Genomic DNA, 25,249 nt, shown 5'->3' with positions numbered 1-25,249 from the left:
GCCTGCGGCGGAGTCGCGGTCGGGCCGTCGCCCCTCCCGCCTCACAGTCCCCCCAGGGGAGGGCCGGGGGGCTGTGGGGGCTGTGGGGGGCCGGGGCTGCGAGGTCCAAGGGGCAGGGAAGCCGCTGCCTGTGCGCCCGCCTGCCTGCCTGCCGCGCGGTCGGGGCAGGCCGTGGGCTGCGCGGGCGTGGCGTGGGGGTGGGGGGGAGGGTCAGGAGGTGCTCGGGCCTGCGGGGAGCCGCCTTGGGGACAGGGGCGGCGGCTAAAGGAGAGGGAGGCAGGAGGCCAAAAAAAAAAAAAAAAAAAAAAAAGCCTACAGCACCCGGTATTCCCAGGCGGTCTCCCATCCAAGTACTAACCAGGCCCGACCCTGCTTAGCTTCCGAGATCAGACGAGATCGGGCGCGTTCAGGGTGGTATGGCCGTAGACAGCGGCAGGAGCCGCGCGGCGCCTCAAGAGCCCGCGCTGCGCCTTCCCTGCCGCCGCCTCGGCCGGCCCGGGCCGGGCCGAGCCGAGCCGAGCCGAGCCAAGCCAAGCCAAGCCAAGCCACCGCGCCCTGCACTCAGCGCACACAGCGCAGAGCGCAGAGCGCACCGCGCGCCTGCCGCCCGCCTCCCAGCGCCTCCCGCCCACCCCGGGACTCTCCAGGCCCGTCCCAGCTCGGATCCACGCATCAGGCTCGCTGGCAGGGGCAAGTGGCCCCGGAGGCGTCCGGACCCGGGCCTCCGGGCCTCCGGGCCGCCGGCCGGCCGGCCCTTGAGCCCCACCCACCCACCTCCGGGCCTAGGCGTAGCCCAGCGCGGACCTTGGCCGCCCCTCCTGCCTCCACCAACTTGCCCAAACCCACCCAGTACCTCCGTCGCGGCGGGAGGGAAGGCATCAGCCCGGGCCCGACGCCCCACCCCGCCCCACCCTTCACCCCACACCGGGCCGGTGGGCGTTAGCGGGCCTCCCTGCCCAGCCCCCGTGGCGAAAGAAGACAGCCCCTTGCAGAGAGGGCTGAGAAAGACGGGACGGACCGAAGGACGGACGATCGGACGGACAGGAGCGCGCGCCGGCCCACGCAGACGCGCACGCACGCACGCACACGCGCACACACACACACACACACACACACAGACACACACACACACACACACACACACACACACACACAGACACACACACACACACTGAAAACACACATCTAGACACACACCCCTCCACCCCCACCCCCAACCCAGACAAACGGAGGGGAAGAGAGGGAGCATAAGCCAGCTGCTCCAGGAGAGCCAGAGTGAGAGCAAACGTGAGAGGCTATGGTGAGAGGGAGAAAGAGAGGAAGGAGACACAGTGGTGGAGAGACAGGCGGCGCCGGGGGTGCGTTCTGGGAGGGGGTGGGGGGTGAGGGGGTGACAGAGGCAGAGGCAGAGGCAGAGACAGAGACAGAGAAAGAGACCAGAGACAGACTGACAGAGAGACAAGAGTTTGACAGAGAGAGGGAGAGAGGGAGACGGAGGGGGCAACGCTGGACCCAGAAGCAGACAGACACACCCGGGACAGATGCTCTTGTCACAGACCTTGCCGAGCCGCAGATGAGCCTCTGCTGAAGACGGAGCTTCCCCTAGGCAGGGTGGTGGTGCTTGGGCGGCACCCCGGGCAGGAGGCAGGTAGGTGCCTTGGGGCTGGCAGTCCCCCGCGGGGCCCCAGGACTCCCAGACGACGTCTCAGGAGTCCCGTTCTGCGCGCTGCTCGGGTTCCTTCCCCGGGAGCCGCGGGCCGGGGGCCCGGCACAGACAGACGAGACGGTCCCGCCGGCGGTGGGTGTGCGCAGGTCAGCGTGTCGGCGGCAGTGTGCGTGTCCCGGTGGGTGGGTTTTCGTGTCGTCGTCCTGCTTTCCGTCGTCTCTCTGTCTCTCTGGCCGTCGGTTCCGACTCCGGGCCTCTCTGGGCCGGGCGCGCCCGGACTTGCTTGAGTGCGCCTGGGTGGCTGTTGCTGGAGAGCAGCGGCGACGGGCGTGTGCCGAGGGGGGCGTCGTGGAACTGGAGGGCCAACGCACGAAGTGGCTCTGGCGGGGCCCAGGTTCCAAGGGACACGGAGGGGCGACCGGTGGGCGTGGCCCTGCCGGGCGAAGGACGGGAACGTCCTTTCCTTCCCTGGGGAGAGCAGGCCAAGGCTGGTGGAGAGAAGGCGGTCTCGGCGGGCGGGCGCTGGCGTCGACTTGGGGCGGGCAGCCGGCGGCTGGGCGCCGTTGGACGTCGAGAGGGCTCGCGGGCCGCGGGCGGCAGGAGGACGAGGACGAGGACGGACCGAGGGAGCCCAGGCCTGCGGCGGAGTCGCGGTCGGGCCGTCGCCCCTCCCGCCTCACAGTCCCCCCAGGGGAGGGCCGGGGGGCTGTGGGGGCTGTGGGGGGCCGGGGCTGCGAGGTCCAAGGGGCAGGGAAGCCGCTGCCTGTGCGCCCGCCTGCCTGCCTGCCGCGCGGTCGGGGCAGGCCGTGGGCTGCGCGGGCGTGGCGTGGGGGTGGGGGGGAGGGTCAGGAGGTGCTCGGGCCTGCGGGGAGCCGCCTTGGGGACAGGGGCGGCGGCTAAAGGAGAGGGAGGCAGGAGGCCAAAAAAAAAAAAAAAAAAAAAAAGCCTACAGCACCCGGTATTCCCAGGCGGTCTCCCATCCAAGTACTAACCAGGCCCGACCCTGCTTAGCTTCCGAGATCAGACGAGATCGGGCGCGTTCAGGGTGGTATGGCCGTAGACAGCGGCAGGAGCCGCGCGGCGCCTCAAGAGCCCGCGCTGCGCCTTCCCTGCCGCCGCCTCGGCCGGCCCGGGCCGGGCCGAGCCGAGCCGAGCCGAGCCAAGCCAAGCCAAGCCAAGCCACCGCGCCCTGCACTCAGCGCACACAGCGCAGAGCGCAGAGCGCACCGCGCGCCTGCCGCCCGCCTCCCAGCGCCTCCCGCCCACCCCGGGACTCTCCAGGCCCGTCCCAGCTCGGATCCACGCATCAGGCTCGCTGGCAGGGGCAAGTGGCCCCGGAGGCGTCCGGACCCGGGCCTCCGGGCCTCCGGGCCTCCGGGCCGCCGGCCGGCCGGCCCTTGAGCCCCACCCACCCACCTCCGGGCCTAGGCGTAGCCCAGCGCGGACCTTGGCCGCCCCTCCTGCCTCCACCAACTTGCCCAAACCCACCCAGTACCTCCGTCGCGGCGGGAGGGAAGGCATCAGCCCGGGCCCGACGCCCCACCCCGCCCCACCCTTCACCCCACACCGGGCCGGTGGGCGTTAGCGGGCCTCCCTGCCCAGCCCCCGTGGCGAAAGAAGACAGCCCCTTGCAGAGAGGGCTGAGAAAGACGGGACGGACCGAAGGACGGACGATCGGACGGACAGGAGCGCGCGCCGGCCCACGCAGACGCGCACGCACGCACGCACACGCGCGCACACACACACACACACACACAGACACACACACACACACACACACACACACACACACACACACAGACACACACACACACACTGAAAACACACATCTAGACACACACCCCTCCACCCCCACCCCCAACCCAGACAAACGGAGGGGAAGAGAGGGAGCATAAGCCAGCTGCTCCAGGAGAGCCAGAGTGAGAGCAAACGTGAGAGGCTATGGTGAGAGGGAGAAAGAGAGGAAGGAGACACAGTGGTGGAGAGACAGGCGGCGCCGGGGGTGCGTTCTGGGAGGGGGTGGGGGGTGAGGGGGTGACAGAGGCAGAGGCAGAGGCAGAGACAGAGACAGAGAAAGAGACCAGAGACAGACTGACAGAGAGACAAGAGTTTGACAGAGAGAGGGAGAGAGGGAGACGGAGGGGGCAACGCTGGACCCAGAAGCAGACAGACACACCCGGGACAGATGCTCTTGTCACAGACCTTGCCGAGCCGCAGATGAGCCTCTGCTGAAGACGGAGCTTCCCCTAGGCAGGGTGGTGGTGCTTGGGCGGCACCCCGGGCAGGAGGCAGGTAGGTGCCTTGGGGCTGGCAGTCCCCCGCGGGGCCCCAGGACTCCCAGACGACGTCTCAGGAGTCCCGTTCTGCGCGCTGCTCGGGTTCCTTCCCCGGGAGCCGCGGGCCGGGGGCCCGGCACAGACAGACGAGACGGTCCCGCCGGCGGTGGGTGTGCGCAGGTCAGCGTGTCGGCGGCAGTGTGCGTGTCCCCGTGGGTGGGTTTTCGTGTCGTCGTCCTGCTTTCCGTCGTCTCTCTGTCTCTCTGGCCGTCGGTTCCGACTCCGGGCCTCTCTGGGCCGGGCGCGCCCGGACTTGCTTGAGTGCGCCTGGGTGGCTGTTGCTGGAGAGCAGCGGCGACGGGCGTGTGCCGAGGGGGGCGTCGTGGAACTGGAGGGCCAACGCACGAAGTGGCTCTGGCGGGGCCCAGGTTCCAAGGGACACGGAGGGGCGACCGGTGGGCGTGGCCCTGCCGGGCGAAGGACGGGAACGTCCTTTCCTTCCCTGGGGAGAGCAGGCCAAGGCTGGTGGAGAGAAGGCGGTCTCGGCGGGCGGGCGCTGGCGTCGACTTGGGGCGGGCAGCCGGCGGCTGGGCGCCGTTGGACGTCGAGAGGGCTCGCGGGCCGCGGGCGGCAGGAGGACGAGGACGAGGACGGACCGAGGGAGCCCAGGCCTGCGGCGGAGTCGCGGTCGGGCCGTCGCCCCTCCCGCCTCACAGTCCCCCCAGGGGAGGGCCGGGGGGCTGTGGGGGCTGTGGGGGCCCGGGGCTGCGAGGTCCAAGGGGCAGGGAAGCCGCTGCCTGTGCGCCCGCCTGCCTGCCTGCCGCGCGGTCGGGGCAGGCCGTGGGCTGCGCGGGCGTGGCGTGGGGGTGGGGGGGAGGGTCAGGAGGTGCTCGGGCCTGCGGGGAGCCGCCTTGGGGACAGGGGCGGCGGCTAAAGGAGAGGGAGGCAGGAGGCCAAAAAAAAAAAAAAAAAAAAAAAGCCTACAGCACCCGGTATTCCCAGGCGGTCTCCCATCCAAGTACTAACCAGGCCCGACCCTGCTTAGCTTCCGAGATCAGACGAGATCGGGCGCGTTCAGGGTGGTATGGCCGTAGACAGCGGCAGGAGCCGCGCGGCGCCTCAAGAGCCCGCGCTGCGCCTTCCCTGCCGCCGCCTCGGCCGGCCCGGGCCGGGCCGAGCCGAGCCGAGCCGAGCCAAGCCAAGCCAAGCCAAGCCACCGCGCCCTGCACTCAGCGCACACAGCGCAGAGCGCAGAGCGCACCGCGCGCCTGCCGCCCGCCTCCCAGCGCCTCCCGCCCACCCCGGGACTCTCCAGGCCCGTCCCAGCTCGGATCCACGCATCAGGCTCGCTGGCAGGGGCAAGTGGCCCCGGAGGCGTCCGGACCCGGGCCTCCGGGCCTCCGGGCCGCCGGCCGGCCGGCCCTTGAGCCCCACCCACCCACCTCCGGGCCTAGGCGTAGCCCAGCGCGGACCTTGGCCGCCCCTCCTGCCTCCACCAACTTGCCCAAACCCACCCAGTACCTCCGTCGCGGCGGGAGGGAAGGCATCAGCCCGGGCCCGACGCCCCACCCCGCCCCACCCTTCACCCCACACCGGGCCGGTGGGCGTTAGCGGGCCTCCCTGCCCAGCCCCCGTGGCGAAAGAAGACAGCCCCTTGCAGAGAGGGCTGAGAAAGACGGGACGGACCGAAGGACGGACGATCGGACGGACAGGAGCGCGCGCCGGCCCACGCAGACGCGCACGCACGCACGCACACGCGCACACACACACACACACACACACACAGACACACACACACACACACACACACACACACACACACAGACACACACACACACACTGAAAACACACATCTAGACACACACCCCTCCACCCCCACCCCCAACCCAGACAAACGGAGGGGAAGAGAGGGAGCATAAGCCAGCTGCTCCAGGAGAGCCAGAGTGAGAGCAAACGTGAGAGGCTATGGTGAGAGGGAGAAAGAGAGGAAGGAGACACAGTGGTGGAGAGACAGGCGGCGCCGGGGGTGCGTTCTGGGAGGGGGTGGGGGGTGAGGGGGTGACAGAGGCAGAGGCAGAGGCAGAGACAGAGACAGAGAAAGAGACCAGAGACAGACTGACAGAGAGACAAGAGTTTGACAGAGAGAGGGAGAGAGGGAGACGGAGGGGGCAACGCTGGACCCAGAAGCAGACAGACACACCCGGGACAGATGCTCTTGTCACAGACCTTGCCGAGCCGCAGATGAGCCTCTGCTGAAGACGGAGCTTCCCCTAGGCAGGGTGGTGGTGCTTGGGCGGCACCCCGGGCAGGAGGCAGGTAGGTGCCTTGGGGCTGGCAGTCCCCCGCGGGGCCCCAGGACTCCCAGACGACGTCTCAGGAGTCCCGTTCTGCGCGCTGCTCGGGTTCCTTCCCCGGGAGCCGCGGGCCGGGGGCCCGGCACAGACAGACGAGACGGTCCCGCCGGCGGTGGGTGTGCGCAGGTCAGCGTGTCGGCGGCAGTGTGCGTGTCCCGGTGGGTGGGTTTTCGTGTCGTCGTCCTGCTTTCCGTCGTCTCTCTGTCTCTCTGGCCGTCGGTTCCGACTCCGGGCCTCTCTGGGCCGGGCGCGCCCGGACTTGCTTGAGTGCGCCTGGGTGGCTGTTGCTGGAGAGCAGCGGCGACGGGCGTGTGCCGAGGGGGGCGTCGTGGAACTGGAGGGCCAACGCACGAAGTGGCTCTGGCGGGGCCCAGGTTCCAAGGGACACGGAGGGGCGACCGGTGGGCGTGGCCCTGCCGGGCGAAGGACGGGAACGTCCTTTCCTTCCCTGGGGAGAGCAGGCCAAGGCTGGTGGAGAGAAGGCGGTCTCGGCGGGCGGGCGCTGGCGTCGACTTGGGGCGGGCAGCCGGCGGCTGGGCGCCGTTGGACGTCGAGAGGGCTCGCGGGCCGCGGGCGGCAGGAGGACGAGGACGAGGACGGACCGAGGGAGCCCAGGCCTGCGGCGGAGTCGCGGTCGGGCCGTCGCCCCTCCCGCCTCACAGTCCCCCCAGGGGAGGGCCGGGGGGCTGTGGGGGCTGTGGGGGGCCGGGGCTGCGAGGTCCAAGGGGCAGGGAAGCCGCTGCCTGTGCGCCCGCCTGCCTGCCTGCCGCGCGGTCGGGGCAGGCCGTGGGCTGCGCGGGCGTGGCGTGGGGGTGGGGGGGAGGGTCAGGAGGTGCTCGGGCCTGCGGGGAGCCGCCTTGGGGACAGGGGCGGCGGCTAAAGGAGAGGGAGGCAGGAGGCCAAAAAAAAAAAAAAAAAAAAAAAGCCTACAGCACCCGGTATTCCCAGGCGGTCTCCCATCCAAGTACTAACCAGGCCCGACCCTGCTTAGCTTCCGAGATCAGACGAGATCGGGCGCGTTCAGGGTGGTATGGCCGTAGACAGCGGCAGGAGCCGCGCGGCGCCTCAAGAGCCCGCGCTGCGCCTTCCCTGCCGCCGCCTCGGCCGGCCCGGGCCGGGCCGAGCCGAGCCGAGCCGAGCCAAGCCAAGCCAAGCCAAGCCACCGCGCCCTGCACTCAGCGCACACAGCGCAGAGCGCAGAGCGCACCGCGCGCCTGCCGCCCGCCTCCCAGCGCCTCCCGCCCACCCCGGGACTCTCCAGGCCCGTCCCAGCTCGGATCCACGCATCAGGCTCGCTGGCAGGGGCAAGTGGCCCCGGAGGCGTCCGGACCCGGGCCTCCGGGCCTCCGGGCCTCCGGGCCGCCGGCCGGCCGGCCCTTGAGCCCCACCCACCCACCTCCGGGCCTAGGCGTAGCCCAGCGCGGACCTTGGCCGCCCCTCCTGCCTCCACCAACTTGCCCAAACCCACCCAGTACCTCCGTCGCGGCGGGAGGGAAGGCATCAGCCCGGGCCCGACGCCCCACCCCGCCCCACCCTTCACCCCACACCGGGCCGGTGGGCGTTAGCGGGCCTCCCTGCCCAGCCCCCGTGGCGAAAGAAGACAGCCCCTTGCAGAGAGGGCTGAGAAAGACGGGACGGACCGAAGGACGGACGATCGGACGGACAGGAGCGCGCGCCGGCCCACGCAGACGCGCACGCACGCACGCACACGCGCGCACACACACACACACACACACAGACACACACACACACACACACACACACACACACACACACACAGACACACACACACACACTGAAAACACACATCTAGACACACACCCCTCCACCCCCACCCCCAACCCAGACAAACGGAGGGGAAGAGAGGGAGCATAAGCCAGCTGCTCCAGGAGAGCCAGAGTGAGAGCAAACGTGAGAGGCTATGGTGAGAGGGAGAAAGAGAGGAAGGAGACACAGTGGTGGAGAGACAGGCGGCGCCGGGGGTGCGTTCTGGGAGGGGGTGGGGGGTGAGGGGGTGACAGAGGCAGAGGCAGAGGCAGAGACAGAGACAGAGAAAGAGACCAGAGACAGACTGACAGAGAGACAAGAGTTTGACAGAGAGAGGGAGAGAGGGAGACGGAGGGGGCAACGCTGGACCCAGAAGCAGACAGACACACCCGGGACAGATGCTCTTGTCACAGACCTTGCCGAGCCGCAGATGAGCCTCTGCTGAAGACGGAGCTTCCCCTAGGCAGGGTGGTGGTGCTTGGGCGGCACCCCGGGCAGGAGGCAGGTAGGTGCCTTGGGGCTGGCAGTCCCCCGCGGGGCCCCAGGACTCCCAGACGACGTCTCAGGAGTCCCGTTCTGCGCGCTGCTCGGGTTCCTTCCCCGGGAGCCGCGGGCCGGGGGCCCGGCACAGACAGACGAGACGGTCCCGCCGGCGGTGGGTGTGCGCAGGTCAGCGTGTCGGCGGCAGTGTGCGTGTCCCCGTGGGTGGGTTTTCGTGTCGTCGTCCTGCTTTCCGTCGTCTCTCTGTCTCTCTGGCCGTCGGTTCCGACTCCGGGCCTCTCTGGGCCGGGCGCGCCCGGACTTGCTTGAGTGCGCCTGGGTGGCTGTTGCTGGAGAGCAGCGGCGACGGGCGTGTGCCGAGGGGGGCGTCGTGGAACTGGAGGGCCAACGCACGAAGTGGCTCTGGCGGGGCCCAGGTTCCAAGGGACACGGAGGGGCGACCGGTGGGCGTGGCCCTGCCGGGCGAAGGACGGGAACGTCCTTTCCTTCCCTGGGGAGAGCAGGCCAAGGCTGGTGGAGAGAAGGCGGTCTCGGCGGGCGGGCGCTGGCGTCGACTTGGGGCGGGCAGCCGGCGGCTGGGCGCCGTTGGACGTCGAGAGGGCTCGCGGGCCGCGGGCGGCAGGAGGACGAGGACGAGGACGGACCGAGGGAGCCCAGGCCTGCGGCGGAGTCGCGGTCGGGCCGTCGCCCCTCCCGCCTCACAGTCCCCCCAGGGGAGGGCCGGGGGGCTGTGGGGGCTGTGGGGGCCCGGGGCTGCGAGGTCCAAGGGGCAGGGAAGCCGCTGCCTGTGCGCCCGCCTGCCTGCCTGCCGCGCGGTCGGGGCAGGCCGTGGGCTGCGCGGGCGTGGCGTGGGGGTGGGGGGGAGGGTCAGGAGGTGCTCGGGCCTGCGGGGAGCCGCCTTGGGGACAGGGGCGGCGGCTAAAGGAGAGGGAGGCAGGAGGCCAAAAAAAAAAAAAAAAAAAAAAAAGCCTACAGCACCCGGTATTCCCAGGCGGTCTCCCATCCAAGTACTAACCAGGCCCGACCCTGCTTAGCTTCCGAGATCAGACGAGATCGGGCGCGTTCAGGGTGGTATGGCCGTAGACAGCGGCAGGAGCCGCGCGGCGCCTCAAGAGCCCGCGCTGCGCCTTCCCTGCCGCCGCCTCGGCCGGCCCGGGCCGGGCCGAGCCGAGCCGAGCCGAGCCAAGCCAAGCCAAGCCAAGCCACCGCGCCCTGCACTCAGCGCACACAGCGCAGAGCGCAGAGCGCACCGCGCGCCTGCCGCCCGCCTCCCAGCGCCTCCCGCCCACCCCGGGACTCTCCAGGCCCGTCCCAGCTCGGATCCACGCATCAGGCTCGCTGGCAGGGGCAAGTGGCCCCGGAGGCGTCCGGACCCGGGCCTCCGGGCCTCCGGGCCTCCGGGCCGCCGGCCGGCCGGCCCTTGAGCCCCACCCACCCACCTCCGGGCCTAGGCGTAGCCCAGCGCGGACCTTGGCCGCCCCTCCTGCCTCCACCAACTTGCCCAAACCCACCCAGTACCTCCGTCGCGGCGGGAGGGAAGGCATCAGCCCGGGCCCGACGCCCCACCCCGCCCCACCCTTCACCCCACACCGGGCCGGTGGGCGTTAGCGGGCCTCCCTGCCCAGCCCCCGTGGCGAAAGAAGACAGCCCCTTGCAGAGAGGGCTGAGAAAGACGGGACGGACCGAAGGACGGACGATCGGACGGACAGGAGCGCGCGCCGGCCCACGCAGACGCGCACGCACGCACGCACACGCGCACACACACACACACACACACACAGACACACACACACACACACACACACACACACACACACACACACACAGACACACACACACACACTGAAAACACACATCTAGACACACACCCCTCCACCCCCACCCCCAACCCAGACAAACGGAGGGGAAGAGAGGGAGCATAAGCCAGCTGCTCCAGGAGAGCCAGAGTGAGAGCAAACGTGAGAGGCTATGGTGAGAGGGAGAAAGAGAGGAAGGAGACACAGTGGTGGAGAGACAGGCGGCGCCGGGGGTGCGTTCTGGGAGGGGGTGGGGGGTGAGGGGGTGACAGAGGCAGAGGCAGAGGCAGAGACAGAGACAGAGAAAGAGACCAGAGACAGACTGACAGAGAGACAAGAGTTTGACAGAGAGAGGGAGAGAGGGAGACGGAGGGGGCAACGCTGGACCCAGAAGCAGACAGACACACCCGGGACAGATGCTCTTGTCACAGACCTTGCCGAGCCGCAGATGAGCCTCTGCTGAAGACGGAGCTTCCCCTAGGCAGGGTGGTGGTGCTTGGGCGGCACCCCGGGCAGGAGGCAGGTAGGTGCCTTGGGGCTGGCAGTCCCCCGCGGGGCCCCAGGACTCCCAGACGACGTCTCAGGAGTCCCGTTCTGCGCGCTGCTCGGGTTCCTTCCCCGGGAGCCGCGGGCCGGGGGCCCGGCACAGACAGACGAGACGGTCCCGCCGGCGGTGGGTGTGCGCAGGTCAGCGTGTCGGCGGCAGTGTGCGTGTCCCGGTGGGTGGGTTTTCGTGTCGTCGTCCTGCTTTCCGTCGTCTCTCTGTCTCTCTGGCCGTCGGTTCCGACTCCGGGCCTCTCTGGGCCGGGCGCGCCCGGACTTGCTTGAGTGCGCCTGGGTGGCTGTTGCTGGAGAGCAGCGGCGACGGGCGTGTGCCGAGGGGGGCGTCGTGGAACTGGAGGGCCAACGCACGAAGTGGCTCTGGCGGGGCCCAGGTTCCAAGGGACACGGAGGGGCGACCGGTGGGCGTGGCCCTGCCGGGCGAAGGACGGGAACGTCCTTTCCTTCCCTGGGGAGAGCAGGCCAAGGCTGGTGGAGAGAAGGCGGTCTCGGCGGGCGGGCGCTGGCGTCGACTTGGGGCGGGCAGCCGGCGGCTGGGCGCCGTTGGACGTCGAGAGGGCTCGCGGGCCGCGGGCGGCAGGAGGACGAGGACGAGGACGGACCGAGGGAGCCCAGGCCTGCGGCGGAGTCGCGGTCGGGCCGTCGCCCCTCCCGCCTCACAGTCCCCCCAGGGGAGGGCCGGGGGGCTGTGGGGGCTGTGGGGGGCCGGGGCTGCGAGGTCCAAGGGGCAGGGAAGCCGCTGCCTGTGCGCCCGCCTGCCTGCCTGCCGCGCGGTCGGGGCAGGCCGTGGGCTGCGCGGGCGTGGCGTGGGGGTGGGGGGGAGGGTCAGGAGGTGCTCGGGCCTGCGGGGAGCCGCCTTGGGGACAGGGGCGGCGGCTAAAGGAGAGGGAGGCAGGAGGCCAAAAAAAAAAAAAAAAAAAAAAAAAGCCTACAGCACCCGGTATTCCCAGGCGGTCTCCCATCCAAGTACTAACCAGGCCCGACCCTGCTTAGCTTCCGAGATCAGACGAGATCGGGCGCGTTCAGGGTGGTATGGCCGTAGACAGCGGCAGGAGCCGCGCGGCGCCTCAAGAGCCCGCGCTGCGCCTTCCCTGCCGCCGCCTCGGCCGGCCCGGGCCGGGCCGAGCCGAGCCGAGCCGAGCCAAGCCAAGCCAAGCCAAGCCACCGCGCCCTGCACTCAGCGCACACAGCGCAGAGCGCAGAGCGCACCGCGCGCCTGCCGCCCGCCTCCCAGCGCCTCCCGCCCACCCCGGGACTCTCCAGGCCCGTCCCAGCTCGGATCCACGCATCAGGCTCGCTGGCAGGGGCAAGTGGCCCCGGAGGCGTCCGGACCCGGGCCTCCGGGCCTCCGGGCCGCCGGCCGGCCGGCCCTTGAGCCCCACCCACCCACCTCCGGGCCTAGGCGTAGCCCAGCGCGGACCTTGGCCGCCCCTCCTGCCTCCACCAACTTGCCCAAACCCACCCAGTACCTCCGTCGCGGCGGGAGGGAAGGCATCAGCCCGGGCCCGACGCCCCACCCCGCCCCACCCTTCACCCCACACCGGGCCGGTGGGCGTTAGCGGGCCTCCCTGCCCAGCCCCCGTGGCGAAAGAAGACAGCCCCTTGCAGAGAGGGCTGAGAAAGACGGGACGGACCGAAGGACGGACGATCGGACGGACAGGAGCGCGCGCCGGCCCACGCAGACGCGCACGCACGCACGCACACGCGCACACACACACACACACACACACACAGACACACACACACACACACACACACACACACACACACAGACACACACACACACACTGAAAACACACATCTAGACACACACCCCTCCACCCCCACCCCCAACCCAGACAAACGGAGGGGAAGAGAGGGAGCATAAGCCAGCTGCTCCAGGAGAGCCAGAGTGAGAGCAAACGTGAGAGGCTATGGTGAGAGGGAGAAAGAGAGGAAGGAGACACAGTGGTGGAGAGACAGGCGGCGCCGGGGGTGCGTTCTGGGAGGGGGTGGGGGGTGAGGGGGTGACAGAGGCAGAGGCAGAGGCAGAGACAGAGACAGAGAAAGAGACCAGAGACAGACTGACAGAGAGACAAGAGTTTGACAGAGAGAGGGAGAGAGGGAGACGGAGGGGGCAACGCTGGACCCAGAAGCAGACAGACACACCCGGGACAGATGCTCTTGTCACAGACCTTGCCGAGCCGCAGATGAGCCTCTGCTGAAGACGGAGCTTCCCCTAGGCAGGGTGGTGGTGCTTGGGCGGCACCCCGGGCAGGAGGCAGGTAGGTGCCTTGGGGCTGGCAGTCCCCCGCGGGGCCCCAGGACTCCCAGACGACGTCTCAGGAGTCCCGTTCTGCGCGCTGCTCGGGTTCCTTCCCCGGGAGCCGCGGGCCGGGGGCCCGGCACAGACAGACGAGACGGTCCCGCCGGCGGTGGGTGTGCGCAGGTCAGCGTGTCGGCGGCAGTGTGCGTGTCCCCGTGGGTGGGTTTTCGTGTCGTCGTCCTGCTTTCCGTCGTCTCTCTGTCTCTCTGGCCGTCGGTTCCGACTCCGGGCCTCTCTGGGCCGGGCGCGCCCGGACTTGCTTGAGTGCGCCTGGGTGGCTGTTGCTGGAGAGCAGCGGCGACGGGCGTGTGCCGAGGGGGGCGTCGTGGAACTGGAGGGCCAACGCACGAAGTGGCTCTGGCGGGGCCCAGGTTCCAAGGGACACGGAGGGGCGACCGGTGGGCGTGGCCCTGCCGGGCGAAGGACGGGAACGTCCTTTCCTTCCCTGGGGAGAGCAGGCCAAGGCTGGTGGAGAGAAGGCGGTCTCGGCGGGCGGGCGCTGGCGTCGACTTGGGGCGGGCAGCCGGCGGCTGGGCGCCGTTGGACGTCGAGAGGGCTCGCGGGCCGCGGGCGGCAGGAGGACGAGGACGAGGACGGACCGAGGGAGCCCAGGCCTGCGGCGGAGTCGCGGTCGGGCCGTCGCCCCTCCCGCCTCACAGTCCCCCCAGGGGAGGGCCGGGGGGCTGTGGGGGCTGTGGGGGGCCGGGGCTGCGAGGTCCAAGGGGCAGGGAAGCCGCTGCCTGTGCGCCCGCCTGCCTGCCTGCCGCGCGGTCGGGGCAGGCCGTGGGCTGCGCGGGCGTGGCGTGGGGGTGGGGGGGAGGGTCAGGAGGTGCTCGGGCCTGCGGGGAGCCGCCTTGGGGACAGGGGCGGCGGCTAAAGGAGAGGGAGGCAGGAGGCCAAAAAAAAAAAAAAAAAAAAAAAAGCCTACAGCACCCGGTATTCCCAGGCGGTCTCCCATCCAAGTACTAACCAGGCCCGACCCTGCTTAGCTTCCGAGATCAGACGAGATCGGGCGCGTTCAGGGTGGTATGGCCGTAGACAGCGGCAGGAGCCGCGCGGCGCCTCAAGAGCCCGCGCTGCGCCTTCCCTGCCGCCGCCTCGGCCGGCCCGGGCCGGGCCGGGCCGAGCCGAGCCGAGCCGAGCCAAGCCAAGCCAAGCCAAGCCACCGCGCCCTGCACTCAGCGCACACAGCGCAGAGCGCAGAGCGCACCGCGCGCCTGCCGCCCGCCTCCCAGCGCCTCCCGCCCACCCCGGGACTCTCCAGGCCCGTCCCAGCTCGGATCCACGCATCAGGCTCGCTGGCAGGGGCAAGTGGCCCCGGAGGCGTCCGGACCCGGGCCTCCGGGCCTCCGGGCCTCCGGGCCGCCGGCCGGCCGGCCCTTGAGCCCCACCCACCCACCTCCGGGCCTAGGCGTAGCCCAGCGCGGACCTTGGCCGCCCCTCCTGCCTCCACCAACTTGCCCAAACCCACCCAGTACCTCCGTCGCGGCGGGAGGGAAGGCATCAGCCCGGGCCCGACGCCCCACCCCGCCCCACCCTTCACCCCACACCGGGCCGGTGGGCGTTAGCGGGCCTCCCTGCCCAGCCCCCGTGGCGAAAGAAGACAGCCCCTTGCAGAGAGGGCTGAGAAAGACGGGACGGACCGAAGGACGGACGATCGGACGGACAGGAGCGCGCGCCGGCCCACGCAGACGCGCACGCACGCACGCACACGCGCACACACACACACACACACACACAGACACACACACACACACACACACACACACACACACACACACAGACACACACACACACACTGAAAACACACATCTAGACACACACCCCTCCACCCCCACCCCCAACCCAGACAAACGGAGGGGAAGAGAGGGAGCATAAGCCAGCTGCTCCAGGAGAGCCAGAGTGAGAGCAAACGTGAGAGGCTATGGTGAGAGGGAGAAAGAGAGGAAGGAGACACAGTGGTGGAGAGACAGGCGGCGCCGGGGGTGCGTTCTGGGAGGGGGTGGGGGGTGAGGGGGTGACAGAGGCAGAGGCAGAGGCAGAGACAGAGACAGAGAAAGAGACCAGAGACAGACTGACAGAGAGACAAGAGTTTGACAGAGAGAGGGAGAGAGGGAGACGGAGGGGGCAACGCTGGACCCAGAAGCAGACAGACACACCCGGGACAGATGCTCTTGTCACAGACCTTGCCGAGCCGCAGATGAGCCTCTGCTGAAGACGGAGCTTCCCCTAGGCAGGGTGGTGGTGCTTGGGCGGCACCCCGGGCAGGAGGCAGGTAGGTGCCTTGGGGCTGGCAGTCCCCCGCGGGGCCCCAGGACTCCCAGACGACGTCTCAGGAGTCCCGTTCTGCGCGCTGCTCGGGTTCCTTCCCCGGGAGCCGCGGGCCGGGGGCCCGGCACAGACAGACGAGACGGTCCCGCCGGCGGTGGGTGTGCGCAGGTCAGCGTGTCGGCGGCAGTGTGCGTGTCCCCGTGGGTGGGTTTTCGTGTCGTCGTCCTGCTTTCCGTCGTCTCTCTGTCTCTCTGGCCGTCGGTTCCGACTCCGGGCCTCTCTGGGCCGGGCGCGCCCGGACTTGCTTGAGTGCGCCTGGGTGGCTGTTGCTGGAGAGCAGCGGCGACGGGCGTGTGCCGAGGGGGGCGTCGTGGAACTGGAGGGCCAACGCACGAAGTGGCTCTGGCGGGGCCCAGGTTCCAAGGGACACGGAGGGGCGACCGGTGGGCGTGGCCCTGCCGGGCGAAGGACGGGAACGTCCTTTCCTTCCCTGGGGAGAGCAGGCCAAGGCTGGTGGAGAGAAGGCGGTCTCGGCGGGCGGGCGCTGGCGTCGACTTGGGGCGGGCAGCCGGCGGCTGGGCGCCGTTGGACGTCGAGAGGGCTCGCGGGCCGCGGGCGGCAGGAGGACGAGGACGAGGACGGACCGAGGGAGCCCAGGCCTGCGGCGGAGTCGCGGTCGGGCCGTCGCCCCTCCCGCCTCACAGTCCCCCCAGGGGAGGGCCGGGGGGCTGTGGGGGCTGTGGGGGCCCGGGGCTGCGAGGTCCAAGGGGCAGGGAAGCCGCTGCCTGTGCGCCCGCCTGCCTGCCTGCCGCGCGGTCGGGGCAGGCCGTGGGCTGCGCGGGCGTGGCGTGGGGGTGGGGGGGAGGGTCAGGAGGTGCTCGGGCCTGCGGGGAGCCGCCTTGGGGACAGGGGCGGCGGCTAAAGGAGAGGGAGGCAGGAGGCCAAAAAAAAAAAAAAAAAAAAAAAAGCCTACAGCACCCGGTATTCCCAGGCGGTCTCCCATCCAAGTACTAACCAGGCCCGACCCTGCTTAGCTTCCGAGATCAGACGAGATCGGGCGCGTTCAGGGTGGTATGGCCGTAGACAGCGGCAGGAGCCGCGCGGCGCCTCAAGAGCCCGCGCTGCGCCTTCCCTGCCGCCGCCTCGGCCGGCCCGGGCCGGGCCGAGCCGAGCCGAGCCGAGCCAAGCCAAGCCAAGCCAAGCCACCGCGCCCTGCACTCAGCGCACACAGCGCAGAGCGCAGAGCGCACCGCGCGCCTGCCGCCCGCCTCCCAGCGCCTCCCGCCCACCCCGGGACTCTCCAGGCCCGTCCCAGCTCGGATCCACGCATCAGGCTCGCTGGCAGGGGCAAGTGGCCCCGGAGGCGTCCGGACCCGGGCCTCCGGGCCTCCGGGCCGCCGGCCGGCCGGCCCTTGAGCCCCACCCACCCACCTCCGGGCCTAGGCGTAGCCCAGCGCGGACCTTGGCCGCCCCTCCTGCCTCCACCAACTTGCCCAAACCCACCCAGTACCTCCGTCGCGGCGGGAGGGAAGGCATCAGCCCGGGCCCGACGCCCCACCCCGCCCCACCCTTCACCCCACACCGGGCCGGTGGACGTTAGCGGGCCTCCCTGCCCAGCCCCCGTGGCGAAAGAAGACAGCCCCTTGCAGAGAGGGCTGAGAAAGACGGGACGGACCGAAGGACGGACGATCGGACGGACAGGAGCGCGCGCCGGCCCACGCAGACGCGCACGCACGCACGCACACGCGCACACACACACACACACACACACAGACACACACACACACACACACACACACACACACACACACACACACACACTGAAAACACACATCTAGACACACACCCCTCCACCCCCACCCCCAACCCAGACAAACGGAGGGGAAGAGAGGGAGCATAAGCCAGCTGCTCCAGGAGAGCCAGAGTGAGAGCAAACGTGAGAGGCTATGGTGAGAGGGAGAAAGAGAGGAAGGAGACACAGTGGTGGAGAGACAGGCGGCGCCGGGGGTGCGTTCTGGGAGGGGGTGGGGGGTGAGGGGGTGACAGAGGCAGAGGCAGAGGCAGAGACAGAGACAGAGAAAGAGACCAGAGACAGACTGACAGAGAGACAAGAGTTTGACAGAGAGAGGGAGAGAGGGAGACGGAGGGGGCAACGCTGGACCCAGAAGCAGACAGACACACCCGGGACAGATGCTCTTGTCACAGACCTTGCCGAGCCGCAGATGAGCCTCTGCTGAAGACGGAGCTTCCCCTAGGCAGGGTGGTGGTGCTTGGGCGGCACCCCGGGCAGGAGGCAGGTAGGTGCCTTGGGGCTGGCAGTCCCCCGCGGGGCCCCAGGACTCCCAGACGACGTCTCAGGAGTCCCGTTCTGCGCGCTGCTCGGGTTCCTTCCCCGGGAGCCGCGGGCCGGGGGCCCGGCACAGACAGACGAGACGGTCCCGCCGGCGGTGGGTGTGCGCAGGTCAGCGTGTCGGCGGCAGTGTGCGTGTCCCCGTGGGTGGGTTTTCGTGTCGTCGTCCTGCTTTCCGTCGTCTCTCTGTCTCTCTGGCCGTCGGTTCCGACTCCGGGCCTCTCTGGGCCGGGCGCGCCCGGACTTGCTTGAGTGCGCCTGGGTGGCTGTTGCTGGAGAGCAGCGGCGACGGGCGTGTGCCGAGGGGGGCGTCGTGGAACTGGAGGGCCAACGCACGAAGTGGCTCTGGCGGGGCCCAGGTTCCAAGGGACACGGAGGGGCGACCGGTGGGCGTGGCCCTGCCGGGCGAAGGACGGGAACGTCCTTTCCTTCCCTGGGGAGAGCAGGCCAAGGCTGGTGGAGAGAAGGCGGTCTCGGCGGGCGGGCGCTGGCGTCGACTTGGGGCGGGCAGCCGGCGGCTGGGCGCCGTTGGACGTCGAGAGGGCTCGCGGGCCGCGGGCGGCAGGAGGACGAGGACGAGGACGGACCGAGGGAGCCCAGGCCTGCGGCGGAGTCGCGGTCGGGCCGTCGCCCCTCCCGCCTCACAGTCCCCCCAGGGGAGGGCCGGGGGGCTGTGGGGGCTGTGGGGGGCCGGGGCTGCGAGGTCCAAGGGGCAGGGAAGCCGCTGCCTGTGCGCCCGCCTGCCTGCCTGCCGCGCGGTCGGGGCAGGCCGTGGGCTGCGCGGGCGTGGCGTGGGGGTGGGGGGGAGGGTCAGGAGGTGCTCGGGCCTGCGGGGAGCCGCCTTGGGGACAGGGGCGGCGGCTAAAGGAGAGGGAGGCAGGAGGCCAAAAAAAAAAAAAAAAAAAAAAGCCTACAGCACCCGGTATTCCCAGGCGGTCTCCCATCCAAGTACTAACCAGGCCCGACCCTGCTTAGCTTCCGAGATCAGACGAGATCGGGCGCGTTCAGGGTGGTATGGCCGTAGACAGCGGCAGGAGCCGCGCGGCGCCTCAAGAGCCCGCGCTGCGCCTTCCCTGCCGCCGCCTCGGCCGGCCCGGGCCGGGCCGAGCCGAGCCGAGCCGAGCCAAGCCAAGCCAAGCCAAGCCACCGCGCCCTGCACTCAGCGCACACAGCGCAGAGCGCAGAGCGCACCGCGCGCCTGCCGCCCGCCTCCCAGCGCCTCCCGCCCACCCCGGGACTCTCCAGGCCCGTCCCAGCTCGGATCCACGCATCAGGCTCGCTGGCAGGGGCAAGTGGCCCCGGAGGCGTCCGGACCCGGGCCTCCGGGCCTCCGGGCCGCCGGCCGGCCGGCCCCTGAGCCCCACCCACCCACCTCCGGGCCTAGGCGTAGCCCAGCGCGGACCTTGGCCGCCCCTCCTGCCTCCACCAACTTGCCCAAACCCACCCAGTACCTCCGTCGCGGCGGGAGGGAAGGCATCAGCCCGGGCCCGTCGCCACACCCCGCCCACCCTGTATAGCAGGTATTTTAGTTGTGTATCTGTAGGCATCCCTGCCCATCCCAATTGGCTTAGTGTGAGAGTTCTTTGCATTGAGATCTGAGAAATATTGTAGAATATATTTAAATGTATACAAAATAAGGCAGTGTTATGTTTCATGGAATATAGTAAACTCACATCGAACAGTTTAGCTGACTCTTATGGGTGTTTCAGGAGTGGGGGAAGATAATTTTTGTGTCAAAGATTGTCAGTTTTTAAGCCCTGCGTCCCTATTGCTATGCACGTGTATAGTCTTAGTTTTGTGTGGGTTCTTAGTCCCTCCTTGAATATGTATTTTGCTTTTATTTGTAAATCTTATTTTCACTATTGTAAGTAATTAACTTGAGTTACCAATATGTTTATTTTTGCCTGGCGTTTCTTAAATATTGTGTGCATAAATATGGGCTGGTGATTCGTGTTAAGATTCTGAAAAGAATTTAGTTCAGATTAATAGGGATAGTGCTATAGACAAGGGGGGGTTTGCCACACAGGTAAAAGGTGACTGCATGAGTGCCGACAGTGGGCGTATCGTCTCTTTTATGAGGGGAGTTTGTGCTGCACACAGGGAGAAGTGGGCTGCATGATCAGTTCGTCCACAGGTACCTGATCGGTTGTGAGATCTGTCAGGGACTTCTCTAAACTATAGGCTTTACCACTGTAATAAGGGCCGGATGTGAGGCCTGTTCCCCTGAGGTGATGTGTTTTGATAGGGTAGACACACATTAAGGGATGTTTTGTATTTTGCAGAAATGCCTTTACACAATGGGTCCTGCAGTGGGGCATGGGAGGTAAGGTGTCATTGTTCTCCAGGCACACAGAGATCTCACGGGTGTGGGTTTATGACTCCAGAGAGTGCCAGCTGGCTCCACACCAGGAATTTAATGTGGTAACGGGGAATTTGGGTAGTTAGCAACTGTCTACTGAGTGACCTCCCTAAGCCCAACTGTGTTAGGCACCAGATGGCTATGGAATGAACATGATGGTCTCCTCCCTGAGGACACAGTGAGTGAACATCTTGATGTCCTCAAGCCCCTTCCCCTGCATCACCACCCTACCTCATCTGGGTCTCAAGCTCTGACGTTGACTGCAGTGGCACCTTCATCCCCTACCTCCAGCTCCTCTGGACATCTCCATGCTGAACTTTTCCAGGTCAGTGTGCCCTAAATTGAGCTCAGCACTTGCCCCATGACTGCCTTCTCACTGTGAAGTCCCCTCGTGAAGGAGGCCACCAGCAGCGGGATCCTTCAGCCCCGAGGCTCAGCTCTTCCCACTCCTTTAATGCTTGCCAGCTGGTGATCCCCTCTATGGTCTCCCAGCATCCTCTCCCTCCCTCTTCTGCCTTGGGCTGCACATCCACCCACTCTTCACAATCCCCCACCAGTCAGGTCCAGGTGACTTGGGGACACAGAAGGGACACAGGTTGGTGTTGCTGGGAATGAAGAGCAGGTCCCAGAGCAGAGGACAGATGAGGGCCCCCAATCCACCAGAGAACAGGCTACAGTGGTGGCCAGATGCCCATAAAGGGTGAGGCTGGCATCACACTGCAGCCCTGCCCTCTGTTCCTCCAGGGTTTCCTGTTTCCTGCCTTGCCCTGGGAGGCTGCCCCCCTCACTCTGTTAGTGGGATGCCCATTCATTCATTCACTCCCTCATTCATCATGTGCTTGGGTCCTGCTCAGTGCCAGGACCTGGCTAGATGACAGCTCATCCTTAGAGACCCAGCTCAGACCTCACCTCCTCTATGAAGCCCTTCTAGATTCTCACCACCTCCTGCAGCCCATCTGGCCTCCTCTGGGACCCCCAGGGCTGTGACCTCACTCTGATTATCTCTCCAATCTGTGAGCTCTGTGAGTGCTGTGGGCTCAATATGGAAAGGGACTCAGGAAAATGTGACGAAAAGGAGCTAAGAAAAATGTTACTAGTTCTCTATTACAGACAAGGACGCTGAGGCACAGAGAGGGCAGTGGCCACCCAAGGCCACAGAGCAGGGTCTCAGTGAGCCCTCCTGTGGCCGTTACTAGTTCTCTGTTACAGATGAGGACACTGAGGCACAGAGAGGGAGCAGGGCCCTGCTATAACCTTGGCCCCATGGCCTGTGTCCTTTATGGCCTGCTCCATGCTGCCAGCAGAGGTGTGGGCTAGAATGGACGTTGAAAGCAGTCTGATTCCCAGTGGCCCATCAGATGCAGAGTCACCCTCAGGAAACACCCCTCAACACATACTCCACATCCCCAGGGATGGCGACCTCATTGCTATTCCTGGAAGCTGGCTGGGCCTCCCTGTGGGTTGGCCTGGGACAGCCCAGGGGAGGGTTGGGGCAGCCACAGGGCTCCTGAGGCTCCTGTCCCTAGCTGAGCAGCTCGCATCCCCCGACTGTCCCTGGCAGAGGCCTGATGACAGGAAGTGTCAGCTGTGCAGCCAGACATGCTGTGGAGATAAGGATTTGGGGGGCACCGTGCAAGTACATGCAGATATTCAGGTATTTGTTCAACAAACATTGATTGAGGCCTTGCAGTGTGGCCAGCCCCTGGGTGCCCATCAGTGAATACAACCAACCCTTTGAGCTTTCTGGGAAAGCAGTGCTCGGAGAAACTGCTCCCCATGAACTGTGGGTTCCAGTTGAGGGTGAAGGGAGGTCGGAGACACCCAGAGTGGGCACTGACCATGAACCCGGACCCTAGAGCTAGATGGCCTGGTCTCTGGAATCTGGGGCAGTCACCTCACCTTTCTGTGCCTCAGTTTCCTCATCAGCAGAAAGGGGTGATAACAGCAGTCCCTGCCACATAGATTTCCATGAGGTGTCAGTGAGCCCCTCCTTCTAAGGCATGTAGGACAGTGTCTGGCTGTGAATCAGGCTGCCGGTCACCTCACAACAGTCTGTCCCACTTTAAAGATGAGAAAAGCTGAAGGGGTTTGAGACCAGCCTGGGCTCACCTCTTCCTCATGCTCTGCTGATGTCCCCTGTGTCCAGTTCTCTTGCGTTCACATCATCACTCTGTCCCCTGTATCCACCCAGCAAAGTAGGTGCTAAGAATCTCTGAGCAAATTAAAGCATGAATAGAGACACACCCTCTCCTCACCTTGGGCTCTCGGGACTGTGGGCAGAGGCAGAGCATGTCAATCACCACACTTCCACTCAACATGGAGTAGGTGTGGGCCCAAGGGCCAGAGGGTGCTGGAATAGCTCTGGGTGGGGGATGCCAGGCGGGCAGGGGGAGGCACAGAGAGGCCCCTGGAAGACAGTGTCCAGGCAGCTGAGGTGTGAGGAATGAGGATGCCCAGGAGGGACAGAGGACAGAGTCCTACCTGGGCACCACCCCCCTGCTGGACTCTGAGTGGGGGTGAGGATCCGGACAAGCCCGGCCCCTGCTGGGACTCCTCCTTGTCCAGCAAAGAGGTGAGGAAAAGATAAGGAGAACAGTGCAGCTGACCTCACCGTGCTCCCTGTGTGCAGGTGCTGCTTCCAGGATCCTGGAGGTTCCTCAGAATCTTGTGAAGTGGCTGCTGGTTCCAGCCTCGTGTGGACAGGAGAACTGAGGGGGGGAAGACAGAGTGACTTAGGACAGAGCTAGGATTTGGCCCAGAGAGTGTGCTGGGCCCCTTGCTGAGAGCAGCCTCTGGGCATCATGGATTTAGGAAGATCCCTGACCTCCCTCTTAAGGCTCCTGGCATGTTAGGCAGGGAAGGTCCCAGTGCCCATACCCAGGCCTCTCTGGGGGACGCTGACAAGTGGGATCATGGTGGTCCTGGGAAAGGAGAGAGAGTGTGGGCTGGGCATCAGGTCTGCATCAGACCTCAGTACTGCCTCTAATGCTGTGTGACCTGGAAACTTTCCCCAACCTCTCTGTGCCTGGATTTCCAACCCTAACTCAGAGGACTGCTGTGCTTGGCACACAGTAGGCCCTCAATCAGAGGAAAAAGCCAGTCCTCCCTCAATAACCTCTCCTCTTACATGCCCAAAGCTAAGCCCATGTGCCACATATCACCAGAGCTGATCCTTGACAAGCAGAGAAAATGCAATCCAGCAGCTCCTCCCTTCTGCTGAGGCCTTTCCCTCCTCAGTGACAGTGGCTCAGAGCAGGTTTCAGCATCCCAGAAGTCTGAACTGGGCTTTGTGACCTGGCGGAGTCCCTGTTCCACACAACTTGGTTTCCAGGTCCTTCCAACAAGGAACAAGAGCACCTACTCTGTGTTTTAGCTGCAAGGTCCTCCCTTTACAAATTGCCCCATCACTTCCGGGCTGGAAGATGTGCATTCCAGACCATGTGACCATCTGAACAATGACTTCAGGGAAACATCCCTGCCCACACTGCGCTCCTGAGAGCCCACCTCCTAGAAGAGGGGATAGTGACCCACAGCTATGCACAGTTTTATCACAACACAGCCCCCACCCACCCACTATTGGAAACACATGTGAGAAGAAGCGATTCCTGAGTGCCTGGACCCCAGTCATCCAGAAAGCAGAGGTCGGGGTAACAGACAGAAGAGGAGAAAGTATTTTCAGATCATATATCTGATAAGGGGTTACCCAAAACATATAAAATACTCCTACAACTCAACAGCAAAACACAAGCAATCTGATTTTAAAAATGGGCAGAGGAACTGAACAGACATTTTTCCAAAGAAGACACACAGATGGACAACAGGTACATGAAAAAGTGCTCAGCATCACTCAATATCAGGAAAATGCAAATCAAAACCAAGGTGAGATGTCATCACACACCTGTCAGAATGGCTGTCATCAAAATACAAGTGATAACAAGTGTTGGTGAGGGTGTGGAGAAAAGGGAGACTTGTGCGCTGTTGGTGGGAATGTAAACTGGTGCCGTCACTGTGGAAAACAATATGGAGATGCCTCAAAAACTTAAAAATAGAACTCCCATGTATCTAGCTATTCCACTCCTGGGAGTATACCCAAAGGAAATGAAGTCACTATGTCAAAGAGACAGCTGCACCCCCATGTTCACTGCAGCATTATGTACAATAACCAAGGTATGGAAACAACCTACGTGCCCATTGACAGATGAATGGATAAAGAAAATGTGATATGTACATATATAATAGAATCTTATTCAGACATTAAAAAAAGTAAATCCTGCCATTTGTGACAACATGAATGGACCTTGAGGGCATTGTGCTAGGTGAAACAAATCAGACAGAGAAAGACAAATGCCTATGATCTCATTTATATGTGGAATCCAAAAAAGTAAACTGAACCCATGGAAACAGAGAACAGATTGCTGGTTGCCAGAGGTGGGAGTAGGGGTGGGTGAAATTGGTGAAGATAATCAAAAGGCACAAACTTCCAATTATAAGATAAACGAGCCCTGGGGACATAATGTGCAGCACTGTGACTGTAGTTAACACAATGCATTGTGCATTTGAAAGTTGCTAAGAGTGTATATCTTAAAAATTCTCATCACAGAAAAGTAATGTGTAACTACGTGCAGTGACAGATGTCAAATAAACTTACTGCGGTGATCATTTCACAGTATGTACATATATCAAATCATTATGCTGCACACCTAAAACTAACAACATTATGTGACAATTGTATCTCAATAATACACATCTCAGGAAGCAAGGGTGCGTCTACTCTCTGGACCTTCACAGGAAGTGTGTGCAGACCCTGCCCTGGAGGACAGTGGTCTTAGCAGCAATAATGGCCTCCCAGGTGCAGGCTTAGCCCAGACATCTCCTGTGCTCTGCTGTCGCCCCATTTACTCCCCTCCCCACCCTCAGAGGGAGAGGCTTCAATGTTCCCATTTTACACATGAGAAAACTAAGGCTCATTTGCTTTGAATAATTGACCAAGAGGAGGGGGAAGGTTTGAACCCGTGTTCTGATTTCAAAGACACATCTCACGCT

At 65.6% G+C, this 25,249-nt stretch overlaps 9 non-coding genes across 9 annotated transcripts; all 9 read right to left on the bottom strand.

The window, feature by feature from the left end:
- Positions 1–309: 309 nt before the first annotated feature.
- Positions 310–428, bottom strand: LOC141579276 (5S ribosomal RNA). Its single transcript, XR_012510432.1, has one exon. It is a non-coding gene; the product is annotated as a 5S ribosomal RNA (ribosomal RNA).
- Positions 429–2,609: 2,181 nt separating this feature from the next.
- On the bottom strand, positions 2,610–2,728 carry LOC141579273 (5S ribosomal RNA). Its single transcript, XR_012510429.1, has one exon. It is a non-coding gene; the product is annotated as a 5S ribosomal RNA (ribosomal RNA).
- A 2,191-nt stretch (positions 2,729–4,919) lies between these two features.
- LOC141579270 (5S ribosomal RNA) lies at positions 4,920–5,038 on the bottom strand. Its single transcript, XR_012510427.1, has one exon. It is a non-coding gene; the product is annotated as a 5S ribosomal RNA (ribosomal RNA).
- A 2,181-nt stretch (positions 5,039–7,219) lies between these two features.
- LOC141579269 (5S ribosomal RNA) lies at positions 7,220–7,338 on the bottom strand. The gene has a single exon (XR_012510426.1). It is a non-coding gene; the product is annotated as a 5S ribosomal RNA (ribosomal RNA).
- A 2,192-nt stretch (positions 7,339–9,530) lies between these two features.
- Positions 9,531–9,649, bottom strand: LOC141579303 (5S ribosomal RNA). The gene has a single exon (XR_012510457.1). It is a non-coding gene; the product is annotated as a 5S ribosomal RNA (ribosomal RNA).
- A 2,197-nt stretch (positions 9,650–11,846) lies between these two features.
- On the bottom strand, positions 11,847–11,965 carry LOC141579299 (5S ribosomal RNA). The gene has a single exon (XR_012510454.1). It is a non-coding gene; the product is annotated as a 5S ribosomal RNA (ribosomal RNA).
- A 2,182-nt stretch (positions 11,966–14,147) lies between these two features.
- On the bottom strand, positions 14,148–14,266 carry LOC141579295 (5S ribosomal RNA). The gene has a single exon (XR_012510451.1). It is a non-coding gene; the product is annotated as a 5S ribosomal RNA (ribosomal RNA).
- A 2,197-nt stretch (positions 14,267–16,463) lies between these two features.
- On the bottom strand, positions 16,464–16,582 carry LOC141579284 (5S ribosomal RNA). The gene has a single exon (XR_012510440.1). It is a non-coding gene; the product is annotated as a 5S ribosomal RNA (ribosomal RNA).
- Positions 16,583–18,754: 2,172 nt separating this feature from the next.
- On the bottom strand, positions 18,755–18,873 carry LOC141579268 (5S ribosomal RNA). Its single transcript, XR_012510425.1, has one exon. It is a non-coding gene; the product is annotated as a 5S ribosomal RNA (ribosomal RNA).
- Positions 18,874–25,249: the final 6,376 nt, after the last annotated feature.

Source organism: Camelus bactrianus, chromosome 11 (genome assembly GCF_048773025.1).
Source record: "Camelus bactrianus isolate YW-2024 breed Bactrian camel chromosome 11, ASM4877302v1, whole genome shotgun sequence".
Classification (NCBI taxonomy): domain Eukaryota; kingdom Metazoa; phylum Chordata; class Mammalia; order Artiodactyla; family Camelidae; genus Camelus; species Camelus bactrianus.
Note: the sequence above shows the minus strand (reverse complement) of the source record. Positions and strands in the feature narration are given on the sequence as shown.